Raw genomic sequence first — 27,391 nt, forward strand, 5'->3', positions numbered from 1 at the left:
TCCCTTTGGAACACGCGTCGAGCCTCAGGTATCATCCAGAACTCGGTTTCTCCCGAAGGCCGACTATTCCTTCTTCGGCCCGTTTCTCTCCATTTTTCGTCCCTCTCTCTCTTTCTCGCTTCTCGGTAACGTAATCCGAGAAGATTACGGAGCGAAATAAACATGTCAACCTCCCCCGCGGCGCGGCGCGGCGCAGCGGCCGCGGGGATGTGGGTTCGCAGCGTCTTTATAGACCGCACGTAGAGGATATCGCCTTTCTTTTCCTCGGCCGCGCGCGCTGCCTCTTCCTTGGTCTTTGCCTCGTGCTCACATATGTCGTCTTCCCTCCACAACGTTCGCTCGTTGGCGACGTAGATTCCTCTCGGATACCGGTCCTTCTTCTCTCGCCGGCTGTTATTTAGCCAACGGGCAGATGCGTCTAGGCAGGTTCACACGAACTCGATCGGTCACGAGTCCTATCTGCCTACGATCTGGATCCTCCTCAATCAAGGATAGATCATCGCGGTTTTTTCTTTCTATCAGATCGATCGTATCGGCTCGCACGTTTCTTTTTCCCTCCGTATATAGATATAAATATCGTTCTTGTCTGAGAAAAAGAGGAGGAACGAGATGTCGAGAGCGAGATGATTCACTCCGCCGCGGCCGACTCCGCGCGAGTGGAAACCTGCGATTTCGTGGAGAACCTGTACAAATACGTGACTACCTGCGGCAGGAGGATTCGATTTATAGTTGTATTCTTTGAGGCGCATCATGCTTAAAAGCGTTTGCATTGTCGGAAAAGATGTTTGCAGATGTTCGAAGACGTGTCGATGTGGTTATCGATTTCTAGTGGTTATTAATGGTCCTATAACGGGACGAATTCTCCTTCTGCCGCGCCGCGCCGGTGTTCATACAACTAGGAAAGTAAGAACTTCTTTTCCACGATATCAATATTCCGTCGACGTACTTAGTGACCTCTTCACTTTTGCGATATGCTATCGGATTACGAGAGAAAATTATTTCCCCGCGCTTGTACACACGGCATTTCAATCGTAATGCACGACGGTGAGACCTTTTACTCAGGAGATCGCGATACACAACATAAATTATTTGTTCGTGAGTATCAAGGATACTATCTCGCGCGTTCAGAAGTAAAACTCCGGCGCGGCGCGTGCTTCGACTTCCAACTATAAAGTAAGCGTAATAACTCGAGAGATCAAAGGGAGTCTCGCGCGAGAGGGGTTTAAAAGAGTGCAACCCGTAAAATCAAGCGTCGCGGTATCCATGGACTTACCTCTCCGCGACTACTTCTCGCGCGAGGCAGAAGCGCGAGGAAACGAGCGCGCGGCGAGCAACGATGTCACGATTCCGGGTATCCGGGATACAAAGGATATTTACAACTTCCACAACGGGAGCGGATCAAAGGATCTGGTTCGCGGCTAAAGAGTTTCCCGATCCACGCTTGGCAGTCCGCGGCCTCTACCTTTCGAGGGTATTCCGAAAATCGGGCACCGCTACGCGGCCACGGTGTAATTTTGCGAAAAGGATGAAAAGCCTCGACGTCTCGTCGCGTCACGTCGCGTTGCGTCGCGTCGCGTCAGCTCCGCTCGCTCGACCAAACACCGAAATACACCTTCCCTTTGCTCTTTGATCGTTTCATCGCCCGCGCACAGAGCGGCGGCTATGTAACGCGGCTACACGGCTCCTTTGCGCGTAGTCATCTCGCAAACAGGAACGCCAAGAAGGGCGGCAGCAACCAGCTGAAAATATACCCGCGCGGAGACGATCGCACGCGCGCGCGCATGTTTCCCTAGTCTCGATGGAGGATCAAACGTTCCTGCCCTGGCTTTTGGTCGACAACGCGAGGCGAGCGCGCCGCGCCTGGAAGTTATTTCGACGTTTTTGCATGAATATAAAGTACAATGCGACTACGATCGCCTCGGGCGGGATCTCCTTCAGCTCGCCGCGATGCGGAGCTATGCACACGATACGACGGAGCCGGGAGATACGAGGAAACGAGGACGACGCGCCGTTCACCTCGACCGCGCATATATCGGCGGACGTAAACGAGAAGCTCTCTCGCGCCGCGGCGAGCGTATGAGGATTTTTCAGACGTTCGGCGCCTTTGGGTATTATGTGTAAAAAACGATGGGATATTCCCTCTCTCTCGGGCCTGCAATGTTCCTCGATTTTATCTGCGCGCCGCTAAGAAATCCCGCGTGCGGTAAAAGTTCGTCGGAAACGGCGCGCGGTTGTTTACGGCGGATGTTCCGTGAGGTTTTTCGCGTCGCGCGTGACTTTTCCGTCGTCTCCCGCGCAACCTCTGCGGTAAGATATAAGGGTACTGGTAAGAAACTCTTCGGGCTCTCTTTGTCTGGAGATCCTGGAGCTATTAAAATTTCACAGACATAGCAGCTACCGTTAAAACGGTATTTTTATTTCAGTATTTTCTATCCTCGCAGTTTTATTGCATCGATACTTCGAGTTTCGGGGAGATAAAAGCGTTTCGCCATCACAAATTTATTTGAATGAAATGAAGTCGCTCGTTTCTTTATTATCCTCATTTTGCCTCTTTCCTCCATACATTCATTCTTCAGAATTTATCCCTCCGTCGTTATCGATCAATCAATAATCCTTTAAAGTGCTTATAACGTCTGCCCATCTGCTGTTCAATCGGTAATCTTACTCATCGCTTTTCGATTTGTATCGGGCCGTGTTCTCCGACCAGATTACGCCGTTAGCCGAACCAGTGGGCCCTTAAAGATCGATCGTCCGATCGATCGGCCGGCGCAATCGGCACCGAAGACACGGTCGTTTCGCCACCGCGCCGAAATTCGTCGACGCGTGAATATATTTTTCGCACGCGGACACCGGGCTCTCTTTGGCCTCGCTTTTGTGTACGCCCGTCCGAAGCAGGTAGGCACTTCGTGTTCTCACGGAGGCCCCGAAAGAATCGGCCGCCGCAGATGCGGCTCTGCGCGTGCCAGGTGGGCCCTTTTTCGATGACGCGGGTCCTCTCGAGCCAATGCAACAACGGCGTTGTTCCCTGCGCGAGGGGGTTCCGATCGAAACCGCGATACATGGCGCTCTGCGTGGCGGTGCGGCCCGGGCTTCGTCGATCTTGACGGCGAGATAAGGCGGGACCGTACCGAGTTTTTAATGGCCGAAGCACGAAAAGCGCGGGGTACGATCGTCGGCTGGCCGCGCCGCGCCGGTTCACGCACTCCCAGCACGTACATGCAGACTTCCTGTCTTCCTCGACCGGCGATCTTCTTGACCGGGGCTACGTGTAACGTATCGTCGTACGGCGAGAACGGAAAACGGAAGTTCGAGAAATGAGCGCGTCGCGGGGGTGAGAAGTACTCGAGACGCCGATGACGGCGACGTAAAATGATAGACGTTCGCGTAAAATCGTCGGACCCGACACGAACGTGACCAATGCGCACGAATGTGTAACCTTCCGCGAATAATATCGCGTGTGAATGGCGTATTAACCCGTCAGGAGTATCGGGCCGCGGCCCGCCGCCCGGCTTCTACACGGATCCCGTGGAGATTCGAGAGTGTAGGTCCCGCGTAATAGTTTCACTCCAGAATATTTCGACGTGATATTTTTATTCATGATGGGTGGGGAGAGAATTTCAACGAACGCATTATAAAGCGCGCGCGCGCACGGCAATGGAGCTGAAATTGCACGTTGAGAGGGAGCGGGAGAAGCGATATAAGCTCTTGTATGAATTGGCTTCTGAAATTCACCGGTCGATACGTGAAATTTATTGTAAAAAATAACAGCGCTCTAATTTTAATTAATTATTATTTAATTGGCCATTAAGATTGAAAAGTAGATACACACAATTTGTGTTTGTACGTCTCGTTCATGAGGCATTCACGCCATACAGCGTTTATTTACCATCAAGATTCATCAAGTTCTTTTTCTACGGGAAAGTGTTATTATAATTTCAATTTGTTGCCCTCAGCTGTTGCCTGGAAAATCCACCGAGCGTCTTGTAAGAAACGCAGACCGTTCCGGTGTATAATTATTTTTCCTCTGTTGCACGAAGAAAAGCGGAAGTTAAAAGCGCGGCTAGCGTCGATAGCGGAACCGACACCGACGAGGAAGGCAACGTTGGTTGAAAGGCAAACTCCTGTCGGTGACGGGGCGAACATTCAAAGAAGCGCGCGCGTGTCACGCTCGGTGTATTTACAGAAAGCGACTAATGTAGTAAAAGCAGAAATAAAGGGATCCGCCGACAAAACACGCCTCGCGCGCGTTCCACTTCATTATTCTCGAGAACCCTTTTCCACGCGGTACACGGTTCCGCGTCATGACGATCATCGCCGTGAGTTAGTCGCTTAATAAAGTCTCCAATGAAGTCAAACGAGATCCCTCATTTTCAATCGCGCCGAACACCACTGCACCGGTGTGGTCGATCGAAATGTTTAGTCAGCCGCCGTAGTCTGTTTCTCTCGTAATCGTTTTGAAACCACTCGATCTTCCGTATCGCGCTTCGAAGTTATTTATAACGGCGGAATCATGCGTCACCGGATTGCTCCAGATCGAGCATTTATCGATCCATCGATTCTAGTTGCACGGTGAATTTTTGTGATGCGATAGAAATCGCGAAGCGCTTTCTATTCTCTCTTCCTTCGTATCTTTTTTACGTATATATATTATCGCGAAATTTATATGCGCGCGGTCTAATTAGTTAACGTTCCCACCGTGAACATTGCAGTAGTACGCGAAAATATTTCAATGGGCATGATTCCGCGAAATGGAATAAAGCCGTAATTATACAGCGCCACTGATATAATTAATACATTTTACCGTCGCAATTTAAAGAGATAGCATGTTATTAATTAACGAACGTTCGACGAACGCGCGCGCAATGATATATCGAGCGTTTTCTATCCCAGATGATTTACTCGTGTCACAGAGACTCGAGATCTTTACGAGCGATCGTGAGCTCGTGAGTGTCACGACTAAAGATTCACAGTCAATAAATGCCGTATAAAGTTGGAAACGTAATGTCTCGATTTGTTCGAGATAATACCGTCCTTTCAGCGTCGTTTCCCTCGTTATAACCGCGCAAACGTACTGATCTATCGCTGACGATAGATATGATCGTCCTACCGGAATACCGTTGAAGGGGCTGTAATTGAATCGACCATTTTGCAAATCACCGTCGACAATCCAGCCAATCTAACGATGTAATAGCGCCGCTTTATCGGGAATCGACATTGCGCGCACGTATGGATATCTGGTAATCTCCAGACCTTCGGAGATCTTCTCCCCCCTCTTATGATGTATACGTTTCGCGTATTTCCGAGTAAATATGGGGTAGGTAGCGGTACGAGTGCAATTTTAAAGCTTTCTGGTAAAAGATGCAGGCATGTATCCGGCGTAAATCGTCGGCAACTTACTGCTCGCCATTAAGAGTCCTGGCCGAAGAACGTGCTCCTGTATATGTAATCCTAGTAAGTGCCCTCGAGTACTTGTAAATCTTTATTCGACGCATATGGGAGGATATTTTACGATTACGCGAATACTCGCGCGCATGTTCCTCGTAGTTACCGTAGTCGCCCGGGAGCCATTTATTGACATGTACGATTACATTTTATTTACGCGCGAAGCTTGACTCCGCGCATATGACTTTATCCAATAAAACTGAAATGGATTTAGAATAATCCGTAAACGTTCCGCGTACATATTTCGTGTCCTCGGCGAAGTCTCGCACGCCGCGGGCATAAAGGAGGTATATAAACATAGCTCCGATGAAGCAACAAGTAATAGCGTATATCGCCGAGTTAATGCCGTCTCGTGTAATTTTTCCAACGACTTCATTCATTTAATGCGCAGACCTGTAATATAAGCGTACTTTAGCCTGCCAGACCAACGGCAGGCTGTGCATGCGGTCGAAGATTATAGCCGTTCCGCGCAAATCCGGTAGTTGATATCGGAAAGTGATCATCGAGTCGCGGCGCATCGGTAACAACCGGTATTTTGGAACAAGCCGCACAGGGAGGGAATAAGGCGGCGTCTCGTCGAGCACAAGTTTACGATACGTGAGTTTTTAACAGGCTCTCCCGGGGACTTTTGGAACGCGTCCATGTGGCCCAGCAGGAGCGCAGGGGTTAAATGTTAAACGTCCGTCTTTCGATTCGGTCCCTAGCGGGCTTTTGAAAATGTGCAGCCACCGGAATCAATCGGGAATATTCCCGGTCCCTCGAGAGCGTGTAATGAATTATCTCGATTAGTTATCTGAAACGTCACGACCGACCTGCAGCATTGAAACATCTTGATTGTGAGAAATGTAAATTTCTATTGTTCGTAAAATACAATATTTTAAGTTGCTGGAGAGGTATTATTTTAGTTTTCTTTATATTGAATTGATATTAAAGTTGTTAAGATCTCTCCGATTACAAAATCGGAGCAATATGTCCTTTGCTATTTTGTTAATCCATTTCGCAGTTTTGTAAAGTAATTTGCGTCATCATCCATATGCAGCAGCATTTTACGAGCGAAAATTCTACCACATTTCTGCTCGCGTCTCGGGTAAAGGCGCTACTTTGCATACGTTATCGGGACACATTTCCTGGGTCGACGTGGTACAAGAAAAATCCGGCTGCACGACGCATTACGCAACTTAACGTCGGATATCACTTACTCGTGAAGCCAATCAGCGAACCGTGGTTATCCATAAACCGGCTGGCACTTTAACCCCACTGCACTGACACTGGCGTTATCATCATCGTTGCAAGTTCGTTACACCGCGCGCCGTAACGTCATTTTTTTAGTCCCAGCCGCCACGACCATCGAGAGATACGTATTCGTTCGCCGATCTAGAGCGAGAAACTATTTCACCTCGATCCCCGTATCACGTATCCGACGCTGACAGCGCATAAAGAGCACACCGATTTCCCTCCGTCACCGGTAATCTATCCGCACCGTTCAAAAATATTGGAGCCCGAATTCGTCGTAGTTCGAAACGTCAAAAACCTCTCCCCACAGGTACGAATTGTGAGAAACGTCGCTTTCACCCCTCGTGTATGTTTCACGGGTACGGTACGGTGCACGCGCACGTCCCAATATATACGAGGGTACGCGTTTCGGGATTAGCCGTTAAGAGCGGATAAACACCAGGAGCCCCAGCACGCGCGGCTCATGTCGGCCAACTGACTCGTAGAGCAGAAACCTCGGGGCCCTTCGCCTCTCGGGCGCCGGTGCTGAGCGAACGTGGTGGTAATGGTGGTGGAGGTTGTTCGACGGTGGTGGAGGCATATCGGCGGTAGTGGTAGTGGCGGTGGTGGTGAACGGCGATGGTGGTGGTGGCGGTAGTAGTAACGGCGGAGGCGAAACCGGTGATGGTGTAGGTGCTGGTGGAGGCGGAGAGGCAGCTAAGAGGAGAGGAGTGGGCTGGTGGGAGAGCGTGAATGCCGTTTCTGCAGTCGTTCCTGTACACGCGGATGCTGTGGAGTTCCGTCCGAACTGCCGCACGAGACGGACCTCTCCGTGTACAGAGAGATGGCCGTAGACATGGTCAAATATTCATCCTATCTGGTTGTCGTGGTACATTGCGTGGCCCTCGCGTGATACAATATTTGTCCAGGTTGTTTGTTTCCCGATTACTCAAGGGAGCCCGCAGGGCCGAATTTTGGGGCATTCGATGGTTATGCGTACTTGTTAGAAATGTATGATAAGACCACGAGTAACTGTTATTGGAGGAGAGCGGTAGTTTGGTATTTTGTACTAAAAACTTTAGTGAATTGGTACCTTGTGGGCGAACGGAACTGTTGACCGAAAGCGAAAGTCGTACATCAAGCGAGAGGAAAACCGCTTCTCATTTGTTTGCCGCCCTTTGCTTGAGCAAAGAAAGGTCCGAAAGGAAAAAGCCAAAAATCTAGGAAACCGGAGAGCTATCCTTCTCTCTTTGACAGCGGGGCTCAGGTTGAGCATAGAATCCGCTCCGTTTTGGCCGGCGCATAAATTTGTTTTTTCACCAAATAAATACGCTGACCATTTATTTGCGATGTCCCCCTTTGCCCATCTCCGTTCTTCTTCTCGTTTTCCCCGATCCCGTTCTTTCTCCCTGCTCGCCGCGCGACACGGCCGTACTTGTCGCTACGTTCGATAAATAAATATTGATTGTCGAGAGGCAGGGGTACCGCAAACAAATCCATTAATAACACAAATTCAACCCCCGCTCGCGCGGAGGTATGTGCATGTACCCGCGGAATCCGGGGGGCACACGAATACGCGCGCGGTGAGTTTTACCTGTACCAATCTGACGGTCCCCACAACCCGCGCTGCACCTAATTCGACGTTGTCGGTGTCAATTTATGTCTGCGGGTGGATTCGGCGTCACGGTAGAACAATTTAATAACGTTCATTTCCATGCGTTTCCCAATTCTGCCTCGTTCCTCTCTCTCTCTCTCTCTCTCTCTCTCTCTCTCTCTCTCTCTCTCTCTCCAGCAGGCGCTCGTATGGTTTACCGAAAAGATAGAAAGAGAAAATCGGTACTAGGAGAATCGTAGCGGCGGATTCATGCAAATTCGAGACTGTAATCAAATAATCCTCGATGTTTAATATCCAACTTCGCGGTATGTCTCGTTAACGCTCACGTTACAAAAGCAAACATACAAGTTTCATCGATTGTCCGATCCCTTTCTCCTTCCCTTCACATTTTTTTTCGCCCCAGGCCAAAGAGAATACAAGAGGGGATGACAGAAGTTCTCTGAAAATTGATTTTTACGAGGAACGATCTCTTAATTTTAAATACAGGGTGGCTCATTTTAATTTATCTACTCAACTATCTCAAAACCCGTAGGTTTTATAGAAGGAAACTTTTTAGACAAGAGTTGTTCGGTTCTGAAGGGGAAAGAAGATAGGAATATTTGTTAGTCATCGAAAAGTAAATACTTTACGAGATATTTCATATTTATATTAAAAATATTTTGACAAAATTTAAAATATTTCAAGAAATTCTCAACGAAAGAAAGCTTTATTATAGTGTTTTGAAAACGTCTCGACAAGGGCTACAGAAATATACCATAAAAAAATAGGGGATCCAATTTAAAAAATTTAAACTGACTCGATTTGACAACGCCATCGAAGGTCTAATTAATATTTCTATCTTCTTTTCCCCTCAGAACCAAACAACTTTTGTCTAAAAAGTTTCTTTATAAAACTTAGGATTTTGAGATATTTGATACATTAAAATAAGCCGTCCTGTATATCTATTTTAAAACGATATATATTGAATACGATATATGTATATTAAAGGCAGTCTTGCTTGCCAGACTCGAGCTCGTCTAATTGATTGGTCGATATTTCACAATATTCCACTGGAGCTTACATTTTTCTTATACTTCTCTTTTCTTTTTTAACAGATACGTTATTCTCTCCCGCAATCTATATCGGACGTTTGTCTCTGACGTAGACGGAAAATTATAGATTTCTCTTTTACTTGGATTTGTTGTAAGAAAGCTCGCTCTCTGATATTTCAAGCCGGAGATACAAGAATTGAATATTAAAAATAGATTATGAGGTTATCGGTGCGCATGTGCCAAGCGTTGCGACGACTCTAGCAAGGTGAATACCCGGCGCGATATCGCTAGGAGAAATTTATTTATATTTCCCGTCAACTCGTCGTAGCTCCCTTAGCTATTCGCGGTTAAAATATCGATCAGATGAATTTAAATGTGAACAAGCGAAATTTTCTGCTCCAACGTATCTATTTATATCATTGTTTATTTGACTCGCGCTTGACGTGCGTTCGTTATTCATAATTACCAGGAATCTCGTATCTGATCCTGGACAACACGGTGACACGAGGTGACGCGTGTTTCGCTCATATACCCTCTGTCATACGATTCCTAATCGATAAATGAGAATCCTTCTAAGCAGACAATAATATAACAAGCCAGGAAGGAGAGATGAAAAATTGTACCCTTCCAGCGCGAACCCTCTTCCCATCATAGTTTTACGTCGTGTCTCGAATAGAGAAAATGATCGTCTCGTAATCCTATATAAACACGGTTATTTTTATCCCATTACAGGGCAGTTCGGTAACGGTCCAACGCGTAGCTTCGAGTCCGCATAATGCCCACGTTCGTTGTGCACGTAGCTTTAAAGGCTGCCGACGTCCGGGGATGACCGCAGGATCCCGGGGGGTGTACCGTGTGCCACACCCCCTTTCGTCTGCCGCCACGAAGCTGCTTAACAGCGGGGGGTGAATGTGCCCGGTCCATGATACAGGGCCTTTGAAATAGTCCCCGGGTCTTCCGAAGGTCTTACGTGTACGATTCCACTGAAAGGCCTACGCCTTCGACTTCGGAATGGATTGTCGTAACGTGCCTCGGAAAAAAAACATGGTAGCGACAACTAATGATGATTCGTCGTAAAATACTTAGTGCTCGACGAATACCTGGTGTGTTACACAAAAAAAATAAGATAAAAGATCGGAAACGGTCTCTTAGACAAACTTACGACGAAATAATAGCTTTTCACTAAAACCTTTGTTAGGAAGAAGAATTATTAGTTCCTTTATTGCTCTCTGATTTGACATGTTTACCGAGATACTTTTTTATACGCAATTATATGCATACTTTCATGATGTTTCTGGGGCAAAGAGGGCAGGTTCTGTGGTTCTCAGAGTCATTACTGAAAAGCGGCCTGGCCAGTTTCGGTAACACGTGTTACGCACTCGTTCCCGAAAATCTCGGTTGCACGTGACGCCCACGAATCGGATATTTCTCATTTCGGGTGACTCTTTCTATCCGCTTAATGATGCGCGGAGCGGCTACATGTAGTCATCAAAATAAGACTCTTTTTTGAAAACCCGGCGGAAATCGGTCCTTAATCAGCCGGAAACTGGCAATTGAGGAATATTCCGGCGCATATTTCAATGAAGAGACTCAGATATATAACGACTCTCTTCTTCGTGCGGAATTCACCTAGAAGCACCTCGTCGAATGCTCACGGCCCGACAGGCCGTGGAATATTTTTTTTCTCCGACCCCTCGTATTCGCTCTCGTGGGTTGCTTTTCTTGAGAGGAAACTCTTGTAAGGTCGTTTCGTTTCGCCAGGAGGTCAACGGAACTCGAAGACGCTCCCCTCACCGCCGCTGTATCGTTCTCCCCCTCGGGAAACCAGACCAGAAATTCTATGGTTGAATCGAATCGGGGGTGAGAAGCGATCCGGGTTTAACATAAACAGAAAAAATACCCGTATTTCGCATAAATATGTATAGAATATTGTGTTACGAGAATCCGTGGTATAGAGGTGATTAAGGTATAAAGAATGCGATCCACTCGAAATTCCTTTTTTTTTATGTATAAGATTGGAGTGTAAAAATAGCTAGAGAATATGTCTGCTAAATATGTTTGAATATATCTTTATATTTTTTTGCATATTTTATTTTTCATCTTATCGATAATTACAATTTGTGCGCACGCGCGTGATTTCCTTATACAATAAATGTAATAAGAATAAAATAGGAGCTGAAGAAAAGAGGAACAAAGGGAAAGAGAAGTACAGCGCGACTCATCGCCAATGCCGTATGATCGCTTTGACAAAATTGACGTGCGATAGGATCGTAGGAAACTCAGTGTGGAATTGAGCGTAGTTTTTCTTTTTGCGCGTGTCAGCGTGTCCATTAATTTTCAAGAAGAAAATCGATGTCGCCCATCTAGAATTACGAGGCCGACGTCTCTTCGAAGACCCCATGAGTGAAATTCGAGCTTTCTCTCGTAAAAAAAAGGGACCAAGGAGCAGAAGCAGGAGAGCGACCTGGCAGGAACCGGGAGAGAAAGAGCAAGATGGAGAAACGTTCGCTTGATGGACCCTACGAGGCGTCTCGAGGGTTTCACGAAGATATCGGAGGGACCAAAGACAGAAGACGAATACGCCACGTCCAGTCGATGCATTCGAAATATTTGACGGTGGGTTTCTGGCCGTACGCGAGGAGGAAGAGAGAGTGTCCTTCGTAGATTGAGTCCTTTATCTGGAAGGTAGGATCTCTCCGTTCTTGGGAGCCCACCTAAAACAAAAATATGCCCGGTCCGGTTGAGAGGAGTGCTCAGGTAGGCAAGCGTGTGCCCAGTGAATCGATTTCAGCTCCTCGTGGATACGTATACGTGGAGACGTATACGTCTTTCGTGATACACGTCGCTAATAGTATTTAATGGAATCGATAACTCCCGACAAATCTCTGGTATCTCACATATAAAACTCGTGCCGGTTATAAATTCGATCTGCTCTCGGCTCGAATAATACAGCCAATGCATCGTTCGGTTCTGCGGCGGCTCTACATTAATAGGGCAATACGTGGACCGGGAAGATAGTTAAAGCAGGCTAGATTGTCTTTTTTTATAGCTACCGTGATCTTTATGATTGTTTCTACCTGCGGTTTTTATGGATACTACGATTATTTTGATTCAACTGTTCTGTCGACACTGATGTGTTTTTGTTTATATGCATTTATGGAATCTCCTATTTATTGGCTGCATTTCGATATTCACTGTCAATATTGAAAACCTATATTTTTCTATATTTTACGTCACGTATACTATAGATTTTTCAGTGCTGACAGTTGCTGACAGTAAATATCGGAATGCAGCTATTGTCGAAACTACGGATAAAGAGAAATCATTAACGGGAATGTTTCTTCTGCTATTAATGCCGCTAATATATACTGTGGCGAGATTTCCGGGAGGAAATACCAAGTCTATTGAAGCATATCGCACTTCGCGAATATATCATTCCACGTTCCTTTTCGATTTTAATCACCCGGAAGCTCTCTATGACATAGAATAATTGCCTGCACTGACGATGAAAAGGATCACGAAGCCTCTGACGCGAGTTAAGAAGATCCAGGAAGCGGGGGGCGACACGATCATGACGTAGAAAGTCAGGATCTTCGGTCCGAGGAAACAAAAGGGGGCCGAGTTCTTCCCTTTGTCTCACAGAGGGGCACACCCTCTCGCGGCGCATTATTTACCGGCGATACGGCACGCCTGTGCGCGCTGGGATATATCGGCGACCGGACGAGGGAGACCGGCCGCTAATGGCACGTTGGTTTTCTGAAAGCCGACGACTTCCCCAGCCCTCAGTCTCTACGAAGACTTCTTGTAACCCAGCAATTTCGATGTGCCCCACAATCTGGGAGATTGCATCCAACGCTGCCTAGGAGGCGAATTATCTCGACTGTACGCGAAAGGGACCGCGCGGTAGGCCGGCCGGGCTGATTTACCTTTCCTGGGACTTTTATACCGACGACCCGACGCGGTTATAATTCAGAAACGAGATATTTCTCTCTCCGCCTCTCTCAATTTCTACTTATGACCGAGCGCTACCTACTCCCCCGCTGCACCTGCCTCACGCTTTTCCCTGGGCGGTGTCCCCGGTACCTATCGAGATAATGACAGAGCTCTTGGTCCCACAGGATTCTTGGAAGAATCGTGCAACAAATTGTATCCGGATAGATGCCTGTATGTATCGGATTGTGTACAAGGTAGTTTAAAACGAAAAAAGTCATCGTTTTGTTAATTATGAAAGACTATACCGATTTTGTGATATTAATGTATAATTTGTAATGTAACAATGTAGAAATCAATAGCAGTCCTATCGTGCAAACGTTTTATTGAGTGCTGTGTTTTTTGTATCAGCATTTCCGAGCTTATAATATTGCAGCACGTTTCAGTACAAAATGTGTGATTAATTATCAAAGTCTCTTTCTCGACATTTGACGAAAATAATTTCATTTTATTAATTGTGCAACATGCCGGAGAATAACTGCCAAAGATTTCTATCGTTCCTTTGCAACATATTAAATAATGTGTCGATAAATTATGAAGATCTGAATGTTTACATGATTGACGTTCAATTAGCGAACGACTCCTTTGCGGCAGGATTATGTAATTACAACGTTTGCGCATTTACAAGAGAGGCTAACAGAATCGCTCATTAGACTCAGGCTTCTGAAAAGACGACGAGGAGACCGTGCGATAAAGTGAAACGATATTTACTTCGATTACACATTATCAGAATATCAGGACTCATAACGACCATGTACTTTCGCGGAGCCGAATAATGTCTACCAATCAGGCACCCATTCAGAGTGTATCATTGAACATTACACCGTGTCTACTCACTCAATAAACTCAATCAATCCGAACGTGCTATTTACTTCTCCGTACCGCGCCGCTATCGCGATTTTCAATTAGCGGCGTGGAGCACAATGGAAGCGACGGAAAGCCGAGAACGCCGCAGAAGACAGGGAGGAGGATGAACCTGATCCGCCCAAGGACGGAGGGAACAGCATTCGATGGGCGATACGGGCTCGTAACGGTAGGAAGGAAGAAGGACTCAGCCGAACGATTTGACGCGCATTCTTCGGACGCGTGCTCGGCAATTTGTGGTACGAGGGCGCTTTACAATTAGCGGTATCTTCCGAGGCAGCATTCTTACTCTTCTCTCCGTCGGTCCCACGCACCACTCACCGGCTCTTCCGAAGGCTCCTCACCCGGTTTTGTCGTTAAGCATTAATTGAGCCCCGGTTGAGAGATTACAGAGAGGATCCTCGCGTAGAATGGTATCCGAGAAAACGAGTGAATTTCAGGCTGCGCGCGGCGTCTAACATTGTTCTCTCTCTCTCGTCCTCCTGCGCGGCGAGGCCGCTCTCCGTGTATCGTCTTTTTCTTTTTCTTCGGGCGCGGTTGCAGCTCTTCCGACGAACTCCGAGGCCAACCTGTTATTAAGGGACCCCCGACGATTAGATTGCGTTAATGGCGAACCGCTGTCTCCTCCTGAGGAGAAGAATCGGCCTCTCGCTTCTTTTCCTGCCTCACCCGTGTCCTTTCCCGCACCGGCACGATTCTCAGGAGCTCTGCTCTGCGCTCCTCGGGAAGGTCGACGAGAAAATTCGTCCCGCCGACGAAAATTCGTGTGCGCGCGCGCGTATCCGAGCTTCGCTGTATCCTGAATCTTTGGTGGCCGCCGGTACTCCACGTTGATTCCATTAGGAAGAGGGTATCCCACCTTTCCCGCACCGGCACGATTCTCAGGAGCTCTGCTCTGCGCTCCTCGGGAAGGTCGACGAGAAAATTCGTCCCGCCGACGAAAATTCGTGTGCGCGCGCGCGTATCCGAGCTTCGCTGTATCCTGAATCTTTGGTGGCCGCCGGTACTCCACGTTGATTCCATTAGGAAGAGAGTATCCCACTGCCTGATCCCACTCTTTATCTTACCTCTTCCCGCTTCGCGACGATTTCCTCTCGCGTCCGGGATTCAGCCTCCTCCTCCTCCGCCGAGTGGTACTCATTTAAGCGCCTCGTATTTCCCGTGGGAACTCGGCAGCCCCAACAAAGGCACGAAAAACGTTTAATAAATAAATTGATCAGGTTTCTCCTCCACCCCGCGTTGCACACCCTTCGTTCCCAATCTCTTTTTTTCCTCCGCAAACGTCTGTCCGGGTTTCTTCCTCTCCCGTTCCGACAGGACGTACGGTAGTAGACCCCTCTCGGCTTCCGGAAACGCGACACCACGGATTTCGAATCCAACTCACGTTTCATTAGCTCGCTAATGCCCGGGAGACGTGAACGTTCCACGTGAAGGAACGCGCTTAGTCCTATTATCGCGATTGTTGCGATTGTGCCGTGATATAATGGAATTGTTACGAGATTGTTGACGCATCTGGTATGTCCTGAGCCGCGTCACGAAAGTGTACCACTAATTTTCGAGTGCTTGATCCTCAGCAAGCACTCTAACTTTTGGATGCCCTGTTGAGATCTAGGTCAAGTATTTTTTACAAGGAAATATTCGGTTGTTATATTTTGAATATATCGACCAGCGACATATGTATGCAGATGGGACGAGAAAATTACGTAAGGAAGAATTATCAATTTTTTATTTAGAAATATTTTTATTCAAATGCTTTAAGTGTTATTCTCTTTGAGAATAGGCATTATATCTGATTCGTATTTTGACATTAATCTTTGTATATTAAACAAAAAAAATTTAGTATTTAATCTGGCGCTAAAGAGAAGTAAAAGACAAACTTATGCATCTCTTGCAGTCCATGAAGACATCGGGTTGATATATAATTGTCGTTGATTGTTGTTTGATTGGGAGAATACTCCGGCTACCATGTAGGAGTTGTTCCGCGAAGCGGCATTGCGAATAAAGATTTGCGTCGTAACACGAGCACCGGTTTACGATTCGCGCTTCTACGCGCCTCTAGGCGGACAATGGACTATCCAATGGTGTACAAAAGTTGTCGTCATTAAACTACCATATGCGAGCGCGTGGTACACGCACGTTCGCGTCCAAACTCTGGTTCACCGTGAAAGTTCCATTGTATCGGCGACGGTTTACGACCGCGGATAATAATAATCAGGAAAACCGACCGAGGAAAGGGGAGTTTCGTTCGCGCGACGCGCTCGCTTCCACGTAGTTCCATTTCGAAAATGTCGGAGCCACCCCGCAATGGCACTGGTGGATCGTGCTATTACACGATCGTTCGCGAGTCGTCTGTGTTGGTGAAGGGGGGACGGGGGAAAAAAGGGAGATGATAGGTCTTACGTGCGCGCACACGCAGGGCGACACACAATTGTGAGCGGTGCTCGGGCGAGCGGCGGCGAGTAACTCGAGTAGGCTCTCGGCGATCACTCTGGTCTCTCGCTGCGGGATATGCATTTGTGCAACAGGCTTTTATACAGCCGTTGTGCTACTTATGCAATCGTGAATGCGTCGGCATCCCTGCCGGTGTTCCCCGCGCGCGGCCCTCGTGAAACGTTTCAATACGCCGTTGCCTCTACTCTCGGAGCCCCGCATCAGTTATCCGCCTCGAGGAGACGAGCGGTTATTGGTGCAATTTTCTTCGAAGTTACGCGAGGGTTCGAGTCACGTATCGTTACATTGAAATCCAACGAAATTAATTTTTCTGCCGTTTGGGTTATACGATACGCGAAAGTTTAATGAGAGGTGGAAGTACATTATTTCGTAAAAATCATTAATATTAAGAGTTAAATTAAAAACTTGTTGACAAGTTAAGCAACATGTTTCGGAAAAATACATATTTGAGCAAGCTGTTTAATGCGCGTCTAATTAGCTTAAAATTTTAGATATTTTGTTCGTTCAAACTTTGTTACATGATGAAGTCGAAGCACGAATTCCAGAATAGCTCTACAGTCCGTTGTTGTTTGTTTTGTAAAACTCCACTCCACGTCAACGACTTGATTTCATCATATCCGAAGGAAATCCATCCGAGCTATTTTCTCCACGGCTCTCGTTACAGACTTGACCGGTGTCGGGCATAATTAACATAATTAATACACGGCCGACGAGTATCTTCCGCGGCTATCGACCTGAGTCGCGCTTTTTCGGTTACGCAGCGTGTGGTTTTACCTAAAATTATCTGAGGCGAGGTGGTACGGGGAGAAAGAAGATCAAGGAGGGTTCTCGGAGAGGTACGTAATGCCCCCCAGAGCGCGAAGGGAGTGATCGATAGTCGGTACAAAAGGTCGGATTAATAGACGGATGGGGTTGTCCGAAGTCCGTCTGTCCTTTCTCGGTGATGGGTCTTCGTCGGAGCGAGGGGAAGGAAAGAATGGTGGGTGGAGGTAAAACAGGGTTGGAAAGAGTCGAGAATAAGAATGATCGGGCATCTCGAGATACCTTCTATTCCGATATCTCCGTTCCGAAAAAGTCCAGTCCCACACCCACGACCTGTATTCGCATCGCAGGTGCAGATTTCGTTCATTTAATTCGCGCACCGATGAGGACTGGGGCATCTGGCAGCTGCAGACAGTGCACTCTCAATGGAAGTCCGCGCCGTCTCTCTCCCACCGACGACGTGATTCGCTGTGGCTCGCTTTCTGTCACCGACGGCTCAGTCTACCTTGACGTCGTCGTCGCTCGTGAGTCGTGTGGCCGGCGGAACAGTTTTGTGCCCCATTATTTTTTTCCTTCCTTTCTTAGGAGTCGAGAGGGCCAGGAACTGCTCTCTTGACAGTCCCGTGGTTCTCGCAATGGATTGCGGGACTGTTGCACAATGCGTCGGGGTAACACCGGGCCCTTTGTGCGTTGCCGGCGTGTACGCGTGCTCTGTCTACCTATCATGGTACCGGCTTTCTCCTCTTTCTTTTTCTCCCTCTCTCTCCCTTTCTCGCTTTCAACGAAACGAGATGGGAATAGGAAAAATCTATTCGCTCTTAATTCGCTTCTCAACGAATGTACAATGGGTGTAAGTTTTCCAGCTCGCCAGCGACGAACGTGAAGCGTTGGTTTACGGGAGAGGAGATTTTCTTTTTATACTCCGGAGATTTCTCCATTCATCCTCTTCTGTTTCCGTCGTTCGTTTTTGCGCCTACCGAAACGGCCAGCCGTTCGCATCTGTTCTGTCGCTTGTCCGCGGACATCAATCAGGGAGATCGATGTCTTTATGTGATAATTTGTCTTTTGTTTCTATGTAAGCCTGGAGATAAGCTTCCCCATCGATTACGACTACATTGATGTCGGAGCCACGTCGGAAATTTATCATAAAGCCCATCTATTTTCGTATTCAGCGGTTCTATATATGTAAAGTTTTTCTAAAAATTGGATGATATTGTGATGTTTGAGGCAGTCTTCGTAATCTCAAAAAATGCACAAAATTTAATAGTTTTTTTATTTAATTTAAAATTACTTAGATATATTAATTTTTTGTTAACGGAGTTTGCGCTTGCGACCTTCCTCAGTCTTGTTTTCCCATGCCTTTGTGATTTGTCGAATAACCGCAGGTGGCCAATACTTCGCGGTGGCAAGCGTATAATTTTGATAATGGATATAAAAGGGTTAGCTACGTTCGCAATATTGAAAGGTCTTTTCTCTTCACGTACGGAATTTAATTCCTCGAAGGATTTACGTCGGTTACGAGGTCTCGTGAAATTCATGGTTCTGGATTCTAGGCGATTCCTGGGGGCCATATGAAAATTGAGTGGAGCCTATCACGCGCGTATCCCCTTCCACAGACTGGCTCTCCGATCTCTCTCACAGAGTTCGTTGAGTTCGTTGCTTTCCGGCGAACGTATACTGACGTTCTCCAGAGGTAATACTCAAACTCGGACGATATTGGCGAGATTGCGGCGGGCAAGTTGCTCAACCGGCAGTAGCCGTACCGTATTGCGCTTTGCGAAACAATGGAAGTCCTTGAGCGCGTTGCGAAGAACTTCCGGCAAGTCGGCGAGTTTGTCGAGAACCGGGAATGTCGAGAGAGGAAGCGCCGTATCAGTGCGACGTGTCATGACCAAGTTAAGATGCACATCAGAGGTTCATCGGACTGTCCTACATTTGTCATTATTGAGAATCGAAAGTGCACGAGAGAGCAATGAAAACGGGGAAATTCGATTATATTATATATTTTCAGAATACATTGTCGAATACCGGCGCCATCAATCACACGAAGGTATATGCACGCTCTACATGAGTAATTTATATTTTTCATTCGCTCAACTCGGCGTACGATTAATTACGTTAATGAGGCAATTAATTGATTTAATGATTTCCACGTGGAAATAAAACGCTTCGGATGCGCCACGACAGCATCGCCGCGCCGTGTCCGCGCGTTCGATGGAAGCGCGGATATTAATATGGGATGATACGAAAATTAATGGTCCGCGCGCATCGGCAGTCGATTATCCGATTTTTCGTTGGGAATCGATTAATCTGGAAACCATCTGAAACCATAAGACATAATTACTTATCTTAATCCGCGTAAGTGGAGGTTTTACTTCGAGGCAGACCATGTTTCTTCTTAATGACCAGGGACGGACGATAATCGAGTCAGCCGGTCGACTTAACGTCAATCAATCCGGGGCCGCCATCGCTTCCTCGACACGCTTTTATTTTGTCTCTCTCCCCGTCTGACTATAAATCAGTGCGTTTTTACGGATGCGCTTTTTCCGCCCGGAGATCCAACGCGCATAGGCCTGATTAAACGGGTTATTAATTACGCCCTGCCGACGACGTGGATGAATGCGGTACGCCCGATAAATTGGGGAACGTCTTTTTTCTCCAACATTTTCTTTTCCTAGAAAGTGCCCGGATATATACCCGCCTGGTGATACAACGAACTATGACATAACATTTTTAATAGATATCTATTTTAAGATTGATTAGCATGAACTTTTGATTTTACATTTTGTTACTCTATATCATCGCGAATAATGCGAACTATTATATAACGAATACCTAGAATACTAGCTACGGATGACGTCAGGATTCCATCCGCTATTCGACGAAACAACGATCCGCTGGCTATGGGAAAACGGAATCGCTCGTAAATAGAGTCATCTCGTCGCGCTCGTGCTGGTAACGACGCGATTGTCGCGAGGGTCGCCTTATGGTACGAATACATTCATTAATCCAAATCAAATGCATCACGAGTTACTCACGAAAGGGTCGGCTCGCTCTTTGTGCTTATTCCAAAGCCATAATTTATCTCGGTCGCGCGCTTATTACCGTCCAATCGAAAGTAAACACTACAAACGTTTATAATTGACTTTTCGAACTCTTTCTTCCTTTTTCTCTCTCCTTCTTTCCGATTGCGCAACTTGTAACTTATTCTCCTGGACCACTGGCAGAGCGTTTGTAGAAGTTGCTGCGATAATGGATTCTTTTATATACCGTATATTCTCCGCGCGCTCGGGTATATATCCACTTGGGTAGTCGGATTCAGCGAAACTCTTTTAAAGTATTTAGACGGATCTACGAACACTCGAGCGGCATCCGCCGCGGTATATCCTCCGCGCGAGGCGGTTGCATTATCTCGAGAGCAATTAGCCAAGAATACCGCTCTTGAGAAGGCGCAGGCCGCGCCTTATCAGCCTTTGGAATAAACATCATCGCCAGCTATCCATTACCGTGAGAGAAGAAAACGCTTGTCGTTATACCCAGTAATGCCAAGAGCCTGAATTGCGCGCGGGGGAGGAGCAGTCCTCTTGGGGCAAGTTGTCTCGCTATCTATCCATTTTCAAACTACTGAATGGTTTATCTTCGTTCGCGGGTAAATATCGAAACGGTTGTTTCGCGAATGCTGCTGCTCCCCTTCATCTCATATACTTCTGAGTTACATTATCGCTTACGTACTTACAAAGATATGGCAGATGCGGAGGTATGCGCGCGAAATTTTTATTTACGAGATAAATGTACGCGTGAGATAACGCGAAACGGACTTGCTAAAAATCCAGTATCTCTCAGGGAAGACGATTGAACTTCTGTTATATTGAACTGCATTACGAATGCTTCATGCAGTTTCTACGCTGCGTAAATAATCACCGCAGTTTCGAGATATCAAGTGCGTTTCGATAACGGTCGTATGCACGGGCGTATACGCTCCGTTTCCTTTTGCATGCGCCTGCAAAGGGCGGTGCGGTGCGGCGCCGGCGGTTGCACACCGCCAAGTGACGTTATAGTTGGGTCATGGCATTTCCATATCGATCGGCATGGGACCGGAGAGGAAACGATTTCCTTCGTAAAGAGCCCTCGATCGGCATGCGAGATATCGATCTCCGACAATCTCGAGTGCGTGGATTACTTTGCGCAAGTTACCTGCGGACAGGCCGAGTATAACTGGTAACGCTTGATAAAGCATTTTTTAGCTCGCGCGGCTTCATGGAAATCGGAGTGTTCGCCGGGCATTCGGGATGTGCCGTCCGGGAAAAACCGGTTGGCCGCAGCGGCGAGACCGTGCGTCGTCACGAGCTAGTTAACGTTAGAATGCCGAGTGTCGTCCGTTCGAGCGGTCTCGCGTAATATATCGAGACGCGCGCGGCCACTTTAATGGCGGGTAGCGCGTTTCCTGTAATACGCGAGATAATAATGTAAGATATGTCACTTCAAATTATACGCGATTACGCAGTACCAAAGCGCATAATGTGTGCGCTCGCGCGCCGCTCGTTTACACGCACGTGTAAACGTACTGATGTGTGAATGCGTGCGCGCGCGCGCGTGTGTATGTGCCGACGCGACGTTAACAATCGTGTGCCAGGCGGAATTCCAAGCTGATAAATTATTTCGCCGAGTGCGCGAGTCGGCATTTCAAGATGCAATGTGGCGCAACGCGCGGACGAGCGAGAGACCGCGTTCTCCGTGTTTCTTTCTTTTGCACACGTCGTCACGTGCAAGAGCGTCGCGAAGCTTATTCGTCCGCGCGCGAGCTCTTTTTATTTAATTATTTCTTTTTTTTGTCGTGACACAGTACGGCACGGCACGCGCGCTAGAATGCCGCGAGGTGGACGTAACGTCCTGTTCGGCCACTTTTATTTATTATTGAGAGCGGGCACGTCGAGTCAATTAACTCGTCCGAGGAAAAACGAGCTACCGTTCCACGACCGTTTTACCTTCGGCGCGGCGAGCCGCGCTCGCTACTGGCGGCGCAAATTGTGCGCAAAAGTCGATATGTATCCGCGACCCGTGCGCGAATAAATAATGGAGTTAACGAGCGTCGCGCACTCGGCCGACTTTCTTTCCGCTATTCGACTGGGGCGCGTTCGTTATCTTGTTCGGCGCAGCCTGGAATCCGCGCCGGGAAACGTGAGCTAACTGAGAGAAAGGATCGATCCGATCGATCCGATCGTCGATTTCAATGTGCCCGACAGATCGCCGACGGCGGATTGATCGGGATGATAAATGGAAGAGCGCGGATTTAATTCGCGCAAATCCCTCATATATTTAACGCATTGTGAGAAAGGCCGAGAGATCAGCTTTTTTACTTCCGACGGACGTTGTGAAATGGCAACGTAACGATACCGAGAGCTTGATATGTATATGAAGGGTACAGGGGAAAACCGATCAATGTCCATTCGGAGTAATTTCAAGAAAAACATTTTAAGTTTTAAGACATCAGGTATCTAGGAAGCTATTGAAAAAATTAGTACAAAGTTTAGTAAATATTGGAACGCAGCCTTAGTACTTATTTAGTGTTTACATTGTATGTTGGACTCTCGGTTCTTTCCCACAAGCGCGAAGCGTGTGGATTATGATCGTTTTTTCCTCAGCTCGGTGCATCTTTCAGCCTTATTTCCAATGAATTGTAATTGTTCTTAATCAAAACAGATGAGTATTATGAAAGTTCTTTTAAAATACCACAAGATAAATAGCTGATCAGATCAATTTCTTTGATCGTTTTTCCCCTGTACCCTTCAATATACATAGTATCTTCACAAAAACTTGATGACGCGTAATAAAATCGGATAATCGAGTATCATCACACCGCGGAGGAGATGCTTCAAGCGGGACCTCGTTATATCGTGCTCCGCGACAGTGAGATGTGCATCGGGCGGCGGAGTATCTCCCCGAAGGGTTACAAAAAAGTCACGGGCGGCCGTGCAGGCGTGCGAAAAGTATGTACCACGAAGGCGGGTTCGCGCGCCACGCTCGACGAATATACGTTGGAATTTTAATATTTCTCGGCGGCGAGAAAGGGCCGAATGCAATTCCCTTGACAAACGGGTGCCTCCTCCGTGATGCCTTTTGACAAACAGAGGCCATCGGTTTCGCGCGGAGCGAAACGTAGACAAGGACGAGCGATGTCGACGAGCGAGAGAAGGAAGAGAGTATATCGCGGAGTTCGAACGAGTCGTCTCGCTATGCTACGTACGCGAAGGAATGGGCGCGCGAAAGAAAACATGGCGCGAGAAAGAGAGAGGGAGGAAGAGAGAACGACCAAGTTTGCTGGATCGTCTCCAAGAAGTTTTGCCATGTTTCGTAGTCAAAACAAATTGTTCGGGTTCGTCGCACAGTACGGACCGTCGTTTTCGTTCCCTGGTTTTCGCCATAATTGCGTTGACCGTGCGCATCGCGGTCGGCTCGCACCGGGATGCGACCGGTCTCCAACTACTCCTTTTCACCGTTGTTAAAGTCGCGTCACACCAGCAGCTGCGGAAAAATATGGGGACCACTCACCGGTGGTGTCAGTCTGATGGCTCGTCGCGGTGCGAAATGTAGAAAACGACGAGAAAACGGCATCGTTTCGCCGTGCCCGCTAACCGCGCGCCGCGACGAGAGAGTTCCTCATATCGCGCGGGCATTACGATCCCCGACGTTTGAACCCCGCGTTCGTGGCGCGCCATTAATATGGGTCGCCGGACAGCCGACGACGACGACGGCTACGTTCCAAGATTCCGACTCGCGCCGCTGCTATTTTCAACTCTCGCCGCGTCGCGCACGTTGGTTGTATCCAGTCGGAAGAAAAATTAGGCATTCGTTCGGTGACGAGTGGCTGCGGCCCATAAACGGCGCATGTTTAGCACGAAATGCGGTGGCAACTCTTATTTTTGGATATTTAATTTATTAGAAATTCGAGAGAGTTGGGAGGCCAAATTCGAGCAATTAAAGGATATTATGATTTATAAAAAAAATATTTGATAATTTATTATCCAAAGATCAATAACACATGTGGACGTTTCGACCTTAGTTCGTTTCGGTCTTCTTCAGCACAAATTAATAATAATAATAATAATAAATTAATTAAACGATTACGCAAATTCTAAAAGTATATATTACAAAATAGAATATTTTAATTTATTAATTCCAGATGCGCTCAAAATGCAGTACATAATTTTGATTGACTATACGACTCATTTCGCTATACACGTTGAATTATCCGTTTATTTCAGTATTATAAGATCCGTGTGACATGCATTATCCGTTTCAGAGAGCAAACGTTTAATTTATAATAGCGATAAATATTTTGTGACAACAGCGTGTTATTTGTATCGTAGTAAACACTCCGGGAACCAGCTGATGAAAATGGTATGCAGTCGAGAAATAAATTTTCCCCTCTCGCGGAAGGTGTAGATCTTCGCGCGCGAAATAAATCTTCGAACGCTGAATTACAACTTACATTACTGTATACAAAGTATGCGCGCTCGCGTAGGACTATTAATCGATACCACGACCGATTACGCGCGGATTGGTTTTTTTTTCTATCGAAAAGAGCTTTCCGGAGATTAGTATCTATATATCGTAACTCTAGCGTGTCGTAATAAATACGTTACTGCCGAGGTGCAGAGGTCAGCGTGAAAGGTTTGGCCGACGACGCAGCGTGAAACACGACGCTGCGTCGTTTAGCCGAGGAAGGGCACGAGATGATAAGGGACTCGGGGAAAGTGTACAAAAAGGAGCTGGGCTAAGATAGCGCGCGGGGCCGACGCGGGAGCAGGGGGGGGGTGTAGGGAAGGCTTAGGCGAAAAGAACCGTGGCGGACAATTAATTTCGAAGCGTCGCGTCGACGAGGAAACGAGCTGGGGCGCGCCTCGGCGAAGATCTGCATGCAAGAACAATTAGCTACACCTCCTCGTGGCTCACCTCCGCGATAAATCAGCGAACCGCATTACCGCAACGGCCAGCGCACACAATGCCTGTAATTCTCGCCCACTCTAGGAGCAAGGAGAGAGACGTAAGGAGAAAGAGACGAGGAGGAGAAGGAGGAAGAGGACGAAGAGATGCGCTTTCTCCCTCTCCCCCCTCGGTCCCGTAGTCTCTGATCATCATCCACGAAGACACAGCCGAGAACGAGGTAACGAGAATGTACACTTTGCCCGCCCGAGATTCGTCAACGCCTCCTACTCCTCGTCGGCGACAAGAGATTAATGAGGACCTCGCGGGATCCCTCGGTCATTGCGCCGAGACACACTTCACGAGGACGCTCGGGGAGCGGCAGCGCGGCGTAAGCCCGTGAAACGAAGGGCCTAATAAAAAAAATTTCGTCCCGGGTATGAAAGGACATTTGTGGCGGACCGGAATGATGTGGTTTCACAGGTTTCTTGTTCTTTATTGCGGCGCGATGTAACGAGCGTTAATCTTTTCCGAGCACTCACGAGGAGCATGACATTGCTATAATTTTCCGGTGAAATTATAGTCCTGATGGACGTTTATGGTCTTCGGCAATAGCGATGGCGAAGTATCTAAAATGCGCTCACGAGTCTTATTTTACGAATCTGTTTATGATGACAGATTCAAAAGAACATCCTTTTTCTTCCGTTCCCCGCAATAGCACTTTATCCGAATCCAATCGCTGATTTTTTTTTTCAAATCAGACCAGAGAAGAGAGTCGACTAAAGCAGTTAAATCATCCTGACGCGAGATCGTGTTTGGTCATATATATTTTTTTCCAACCAGAGAATATTTGTCATGTAAATCAGAGATGAGCGTTCATTAACGGCGAGATATTCGCGCCATAGCTTTCCATTATTCGAGCGTTATCTGCGCGTCCATTTTTTGCGGCTCAAAATATGCGGCCCTATAGTTTAATAGATTGATATCTCGATTGCGCAAGGAATAATGTGAGGTTATATAAACGTTATATACGGAGGACTCGGGCGAGACGATAAAGTCTACTTGTGTCAAAGGACGCAGAGCCTTGTTGGAGGGAGGGCTGTCGTGTTGGGGCAAGGATGTAGGAAGGAAACACTGGTTATCGGCGTATCGGTACATCAGGCACCCGCGTTTACGGCCGATCGAGCGGAAACCTTTACTGCCGCTTCTGCTTTCGTAAATCGTCGCGGAGCTTACCGATTTTATTTACCGCCGCGCGGTATATGCTATGACGGTCGCTGAGCCCTGAGGATCCATCCCTTCAAGGATGGCTGGATCCGGCGGAATGTGCACGTCAGCGCGCGGCGCAGGATTTATCGTCGCGCGGATATATAATATCCGCGCGAGTGCGCGCGTGCGGGGGAATCAGGGCGGGACAATGGCCGGGATAATGGGCGCGAGCAGTTTTCGTGAGAACAAAATCGCCGCGCGCTACTCTCCTCTCTCTCTCTCGAGGTTTTTTTGTCCCGCGTTTCCCCTTTCTACGAAAAGCGCGGGATTTTCGATGACGATATTGACGATGATGAGAGGCCGGGACCGGCGTCGTTGAACGTTTTACTCGTCTTCGCGGGGCAAAAAGTTTAATGACGACCGCGGCGATTGTACTTCGAACGCTCGCAATTTCACGCTCAAGCGATTTGGCGAGGTGAGAAGAGAGTCCGAAGTGCCCGATAATGTATCGTTAAGTGGTCAATGATGCTGGATACAGAGATGGTATCGGGGTATGTGTTAATGTAGCGTCTGGTTATGTCTGGTTTTCGCGGTAAGCGCCGCTATTTTTGCGATTGCGTTTATTGCATTAATGTCGTTACGGCATCATCCGTAATTGGTTCTCTGTGTATTCACGGTCCGCAGTATGTTAAGCACTTAAGGAGGGTGGTTAGTCAAATCAATTTGATAAGAATTAGTTCAAATTTATGGAGAATATTCGTCTATGGGAATCTGTCGTCCATGCCAAAGTTGAAGACAATCGTTTGCATGGTTGTCGAGTAATTAATTATTGAAGTTACTCTTGTCTCTCTTTTATACACGGGCGACACAGCAAAAATGTTACCTAACCTGT

The 27,391-nt window shown here is 47.4% G+C and overlaps 2 protein-coding genes across 4 annotated transcripts in view; one reads left to right on the forward strand and one right to left on the reverse strand.

The window, feature by feature from the left end:
• LOC139811162 (netrin receptor UNC5C) overlaps positions 1-7,165 on the reverse strand; it is a 33,410-nt gene extending 26,245 nt beyond the window's left edge. For all 3 annotated transcript variants that reach the window (XM_071775281.1, XM_071775282.1, XM_071775279.1), the window contains exon 1: positions 6,642-7,165. The gene's annotated coding sequence lies outside the window, so the exon portion shown is untranslated. The remainder of the gene's footprint in view (positions 1-6,641) is intronic.
• LOC139811161 (netrin receptor UNC5B) overlaps positions 1-27,391 on the forward strand; it is a 156,104-nt gene that overhangs the window by 5,396 nt on the left and 123,317 nt on the right. The window lies entirely within an intron of this gene.

Source organism: Temnothorax longispinosus, chromosome 4, assembly GCF_030848805.1.
Source record: "Temnothorax longispinosus isolate EJ_2023e chromosome 4, Tlon_JGU_v1, whole genome shotgun sequence".
Taxonomy (NCBI): Eukaryota; Metazoa; Arthropoda; class Insecta; order Hymenoptera; family Formicidae; genus Temnothorax; species Temnothorax longispinosus.